Source organism: Callithrix jacchus, chromosome 5 (genome assembly GCF_049354715.1).
Source record: "Callithrix jacchus isolate 240 chromosome 5, calJac240_pri, whole genome shotgun sequence".
In the NCBI taxonomy this organism is placed as follows: Eukaryota; Metazoa; Chordata; class Mammalia; order Primates; family Cebidae; genus Callithrix; species Callithrix jacchus.
The window spans coordinates 21991430-21998316 of record NC_133506.1 but is presented as its reverse complement, the minus strand read 5'-3'; the positions used below and the strand labels follow the sequence as shown (position 1 = coordinate 21998316).

Below are 6887 nucleotides of genomic sequence, written 5' to 3'. Positions count from 1 at the left end.
TTTAATGAAGAATTTTTATTTTCATACAGCTCTATTAGTTCCCATCTGATCTTCGTTCCTTGGATGTCCAACAATGATACTACTACCTACTTGGTGGGCGGTAGGGCCTCAGCTCTCATTAAGAAGCTAATGGATTAGGCAGTGAGAGAACTGGTACATCACCTAAACTTAGCCAGTCAAGGGTTCCCACTTAGAACCCACAGTCTCTGGAGAATGGTACAAAGATGTAAGGACAGTTGAGACATTGTCTTTGGCAATAGGAAAATTCCGGCATGACCAAGAGTGCCCAGTAGAGTTGGGCCCAGTACCAAATGCCCTACCCAGACTATAGTGATGTTGGTGTGATGTTGGCTATCTGTCTTACTGCCTTGTTATCTGCTGTGAGCTGAATGTTTGTTTCCCCTCAAAATTCTTATGCTGAAATCCTCCCTCCCAAGATGATGGTATTAGGATGTACAGCCTCTGGGAGAGGATGAGGTCATGAGGGCACATCACTCATGAAAGGGATCAGTGCCTTTTAAAAGGAGCCTAAGAGAGGTGTTTGCACTTTGGGCATGTGAGGGTACAATGAGAACGTGGCCATCTACAAAGAAGAGCACCCTCTCTGACACTAAATACGTCACCACCTTGTTTTTGGACTTCTCAGCCTCCAAAACTATGGGAAATCAATTTCTTTTTTATAAGCCACCCAGTCTATGGTGTTCTGTTACAGCAGCTTGAAACTTTATGGAATCTGATTCATGCTTGGTTCTCCTGCCTTTCTGCCCCATCAGTGAATATCCTTCTTTTTTTTTTTTTGAGACGGAGTTTCACTCTTGTTACCCAGGCTGGAGTGCAATGGCGCAATCTCGGCTCACCGCAACCTCCGCCTCCTGGGCTCAGGCAATTCTCCTGCCTCAGCCTCCTGAGCAGCTGGGATTACAGGCACGCGCCACCATGCCCAGCTAATTTTTTTTTGTATTTTTAGTAGAGACGGGGTTTCACCATGTTGACCGGGATGGTCTCGATCTTTTGACCTTGTGATCCACCCGCCTCGGCCTCCCAAAGTGCTGGGATTACAGGCTTGAGCCACCGCGCCCGGCCCAGTGAATATCCTTCTAACACATTCTTCTATTTAAATAAGCCAAGGCAATTTCTTTTTTTTTGCAAAGAAGCACCCTGAAATGAAGCACTAAAATAAACTATATAAATTCCATGTGTTGAAACTAAGATATAGTTCTATTATATAAGTATTTTTTAAATCATTTTTAGTCTTTATACATCTGAACTTTATTTGGGAATCACAAAAATATTATAAATGTATCTATTTATGTTTCTTTGACAAAATTCTTCATGTAAAATTGACCAGAAAAGCATATTATTATGAGAACTAAGTGATGGGTAACATTTTTTAGCTTCTTAAAAAAATAAATCATGAAGTTAATCTCAGAATTTGATGAGACTGTAATTATCCCCCAAAATTCAGTTACATTAGACACCCACCTTTGAAGAGAATGCCATAAAACATGAGTCTGTGATTGAAACCTGTCTGCAGTCAGTCCATAGAAAGTACTTGCCTCACACAGACCTGCTTATCTTGTCAAACAAAGAAAAATCTTATGATCAGGTTTTCATACCCCAGGCCTTCCAATTCTCAAAGTAATGTTTCAAACAACTCAAGGAAAGTGCAGGAACTCCAGGCTCTGTGGTCAGTCTATTGCAACATCGTTCAGGTGGGGACCTCATCATGTCAGTTTAAGGCCACAAAATCTCCTTAGGCCATCTATAATATAAACTCAGGTAAAATCCCTATCAGTTGCTACCCTTTATGTATGTATGTATATATGTATGTATTTCTATGGAGTTTTGTTCTTGTTGTCCAGGCTGGAGTGCAATGGCATGAGCTTGGCTCACTGCAACCTCCGCCTTTAGGGTTCAAGTGATTCTGCTGCCTCAGCCTCCCAAGTAACTGAGATTACAGGCATGTGCTACCATGCTTGGTTAACTGTGTATTTTTAGTAGAGATGGGGTTTCTCCATGTTGGTCAGGCTGATCTTGAACTCCCAACCTCAGGTGATCCACCTGCCTTGGCCTCTCAAAGTGCTGGCATTACAGGTGTGAGCCACCGTGCCCAGCCCTTGTATTTATATTTGTAAGCTAACAAGGAACTAGTTACACATTTATAATTACCCAGTTACTGTAGACAAATTAATGCAACGGTCTTTTCAAGGTGATTAAAAACATTGTTTATCCTGGGCTAGAGTATGGTAAGATTCATCATGTGGACTGGCATTATGCCTGCAGCCATATGCCATCTGTCATTTTCTTTAATAAAGTTTGCATCAATTTACAGGAAGCACCAAATGCCATATAACTTGTAGAATTGCTTTATTCAAGCAGATCAATGCTTGATGTTCTTTTTTTTTTAATGGAAACTCATCTACTTGAATCCACATAAGGCGAACCTTCTCAGGCTGTTTCCTCGGCTGAGGAGGGTATCAGAATAAGTAGTTCCGAAGCAAAGCATTGAAGAGAAAAGGTCTGAGTTCATGACCTGCTGTAAACAAGTAAATAAGGGGAGAAATCTACTAACTTTTCAGATTTGTAACTGTGCTTTTAAACATAGCACATTCAGAATTTTGAGAAAAAGGTATTCTACCATTCATTTTTTTAAAAAAGCAATAACTAACACAAATAATTCTAAACAAATACCTCCTTTAAAACATTAATAGCAAATATGTTATTTCCGATTTTTAAATTTTTAAAAATTTTATTTATTTATTTATTTATTTTTGAGATGGAGTCTCGCTGTCGCCCAGGCCGGAGTGCTGTGGCACGATCTTGGCTCACTGTAACCTCCACCTCCCCAGTTCAAACAATTCTCCTGCCTCAGCCTCCCAAGTAGCTGGGATTACAGGCACCCACCACCACACCCAGCTAATTTTTGTGTTTTTAGTAGATACGGGGTTTCACCATGTTGGTCAGACAGGTCTCAAACTCCTGACCTTGTGATCCACCTGTCTCAGCCTCCTGAAGTGCTGGGATTACAGGCGTGAGCCAGGTCACCTGGCCTATTTCCAAATATTATTGGTCAAATTGACTTAACTCATTTCCAATTTCTTGTGTTAAAGAGAAACATATATGGTAACCAGTGAGAGCTCCCAGCTTAAATTTATTTGGAATTTAACTAATATTCAAAATATCCTAAAAGTCTCTTCCATTATCATCCAAGGTTGTTAATTTCCAAATGTTATTGTCAAATTGACTTAACTCATTTCCAATTTCTTGTGTTAAAGAGAAACATATATGGTAACCAGTGAGAGCTCCCAGCTTAAATTTATTTGGAATTTAACTAATATTCAAAATATCCTAAAAGTCTCTTCCATTATCATCCAAGGTTGTTAATTTCCAAATGTTATTGTCAAATTGACTTAACTCATTTCCAATTTCTTGGGTTAAAGAGAAACATATATGGTAACCAGTGAGAGGTCCCAGCTTAAATTTATTTAGAATTTAATTAATATTTAAAATATCCTAAGACTCTCTTCCTTTATCATCCAAGGTTATTATCCTAAATTTTCTGACTCTTATCTAAAAAAAATTTTAATTATAAAAATCTCAACTAGAAAGGAACCTAACCTGAGGTAATAAGTTAATCACTACCCACATTTCATGGATGATAGTATTTTTATCCTTTCTCTTTTAAAAAAGATTTCTCTTTTATAACTATCAATTAATAAAACATTAAAGATTCTCATAAAGAGGCTACCTCCCCATCTTTTCCCCATTTTCCCTTCCCTAGGCGTAAACACTATCTGGAAATCAGTGTGCATTAGTCCAATATATGTTAACATATTTTTATTTAGCAAGATGATCCCCTTTGCTCCTGATCAACAAAGCAGTCTCCCCCTACATTTTCCTTTCCACCACCACTGCTATGTGGATATTTACTTTTAGTGATTGTCATTTGCATGAAAATTTTTGGAGATAGAGAGTAAGGCCTCCACTTCTCCCCATCCCTATACTTGACCCCCAACCATCTCTTCCAGCACTACTCTTTCACTCCTAGAACTGTTAACCCCTAATCTGGAACTACATAGCAGAGCAATAACTCAGGCCATAGAGCTCAGTAAAGCTAATCGTAGGAACGCAGATTAAGGAAAAACCTAACTGACAACAGGAAGACACTTTTCTTGCTCTCTTCTATAAGCACTTCCCAACACACATTTCTTCAGACTTTTCCCTCCTAGCTTTTTTATTTCCATAGTTCTCACACAGAATATTCTCAAATCTGGTTTTAATTCCTACTGCTTTCTTGAGTTGGTTACTCCTCAACACTAAGTCAATATCCCCCTTAAATCACACGTCTGAAACCCGATTCTTCTTCTATTCATTCTTGTTAATAGAATCTCTATACTCTTAAATTCACAAGTTAATTGAACTGAATTTTATCAAAACTCTTGCCACTCTCTAGGCTCCCATACCAGATTGCAATCAATCAGCTACTTTCTGTGAAAATCAGTGTGCATTAGTCCCATACATGTTAATGTATTTTTGTTCAGCAACATGCTTCCCTTGTCCTTGATCCACGAAAGCAGTACAAGGACAAAAAAATTTATCAGTAAACATCACACACGTACGAGATCTAAAATCCATATAAAATGTTCATATGAATTAACCCTTGGTAACAAATTCTCATTTTACTATTTTCTATTTGACAAGATTACAATGATTTTCAAATTAAAAAAGATTGTTTGGAGAAAAATAATATTAAATGCAAGACTAATGAATTCCTAATGCACTATAATTTGGTTTAAATATTAACACTAGAAAAAAATGAATTTGTATTTGATTAGTACATGAACATGGATTTTCTTCATATAAAAGTAGAGGTAAATGAGAAATAAAATAGTCTTAAGTTTGATTCTATCAGGACTATAGAAGTAAAAATTGTAATAAACAAAATTAAAATGTGCCTGAAACATGAGAATAATGTTTGTAAAAAATATGAAATAAGCCAGATATGGTGGCTCATGCTTCTAATACCAGAACTTTAGGAATTCAAGGCAGGAGGATTGCTTGAGTTGAGGAGTTTGAGACCAGACTGGGCAAGATGGTAAGTCCCTATCTCTACCAAAAAAATTTAAAAATTGGCCAGAAATGGTGGCACGAGCCTGTGGGACCAGCTACTTGGGAGGCTTAGGCAAGAGAATTGCTTGAGTCCAGGAGGTCAAGGCTACAGAGAGCTGTGTTTGTGCCACTGCATTCCAGCCTGGGCAACAGAGACAGGTTCTGGCTCAAAAAATAAAATAAAATAAAAAAGAGATAAAAGGATAATGTATTATATGAATAGCTCTTATAAATAAATAAGCAGCATATAGAAAACCCAATATAAAACTACATATAGATTATGAACTTATAAATCACAAAAGAAAAATATAAACTGGCTAGTAACCAAGTATCAAAAATACTGAATTTTACTAGTAGTCAAATAATACACATTATTTTTTACCTATCAAATAAGCAAAGACAAAATATATAATATTAAAGGCTAATAATATATGCTAATCTCATGTGCAAATATTCTGAATAAAGAGTATTTTAAAGCTGTATGCCTACCACATTCATTAGGATGGCTATTATTAAAAAAAAAGGAAAGTAACAAGTCTTGGTGAATATGTACATTGTTGGTGGGAATGCAAAATAGTGTAGCCACTATCAAAAACGGTACTGCATTTCCTCAAAAAAATTAAAGATGGAATCACCATGTGACCCAGTAATTCTACTTCTGGGCATATGACCGAAAAAATTGATAGTGGGGTCTCCTAGAGATAGGTGCACTCATGTTTACCGCAGTATGATTCACAGGAACCGAGGGGTAGAAGTAACACAAATGTTCATCAAAAGATAAATGAATAAACAGTATGTTGTATATACATACAAAGAAATATATTATTCAGCCTTTAAAAAGAAGAATACCTATCGCACGCTATAATACAGCTAAATTTTGAAGACATTATGCTAAGAGAAATAAGCCAGTCACCAAAAGATAAATATTGTGTAATTCCCTTCATAAATGGTATCTAAAGGAATCAAACTCATACAAACGGAAAGTAGAATCACGGGTTGGACGTAGTGGCTCAAACTTCTAATCCCAACATTTTGGGATGCCAAGGCAGGAGGGATTGCTTGAGCCCAGGAGTTCCAAACCAGTCTGGGGAACATGGTGAAATCCTGTCTCTACTAAAAATACAAGAATTAGTGGGGCATGGTGGCATATACTTGTAGTCCCAGCTACTTGGGAGGCTGAGGCAGGAGAATCACTTGAGCCCAGGAGGCAGAGGCTGCAATGAGCTGAGATTATGCCATTACACCCCCCCGCCCAGCCTCTGTGACCAGATTGAAACAGTGTCAAAAACAGAAAGGTGGGGGGAGAGAGAGAGAGAGAGAGGGGAGGGAGGGAGGGAGGGAGGGAGGGAGGAAAGGGAGGGAGGGAGGAAGGAAGGAAAGGGAGGGAGGGAGGAAGGAAAGGGAGGGAGGGAGGGACGGAGGGAGGAAGATTACCAGGAGCTGAGGGAACAGGAAATGGGAAGATGTTGTTCAATGTAGACAGAGTTTCAGTTTCATAAATGAAAAAGTTCTAGAGATCTATTACATAACAATGTGAATATACTTAACATTACTGAATTCCCATTTAAAATGGATGCTACATGTCACATTGTATGTTTTCACCACAATTCAAAACAATTCTCCGGATATGTCAATGTTTTAATATTTTAATTCTACGTTAAAATACATATATCTGAGATGGAGTCTCACTGTGTCGCCCAGGCTGGAGTGCAATGTCATTGCAACCTCCAGCTCCCAGGTTTAAGCGACTGTTGTGTCTCAACCTCCCAAGTAGCAGG

The 6887-nt window shown here is 38.1% G+C and overlaps 1 protein-coding gene and 1 long non-coding RNA gene across 10 annotated transcripts in view; both read right to left on the bottom strand.

Annotated features, from left to right (window-relative positions):
* MACROD2 (mono-ADP ribosylhydrolase 2) overlaps positions 1 to 6887 on the bottom strand; it is a 2068485-nt gene that overhangs the window by 1146340 nt on the left and 915258 nt on the right. The gene's annotated exons all lie outside the window — the stretch shown is intronic.
* LOC144582459 (uncharacterized) overlaps positions 1 to 6887 on the bottom strand; it is a 54020-nt gene that overhangs the window by 21374 nt on the left and 25759 nt on the right. The gene's annotated exons all lie outside the window — the stretch shown is intronic.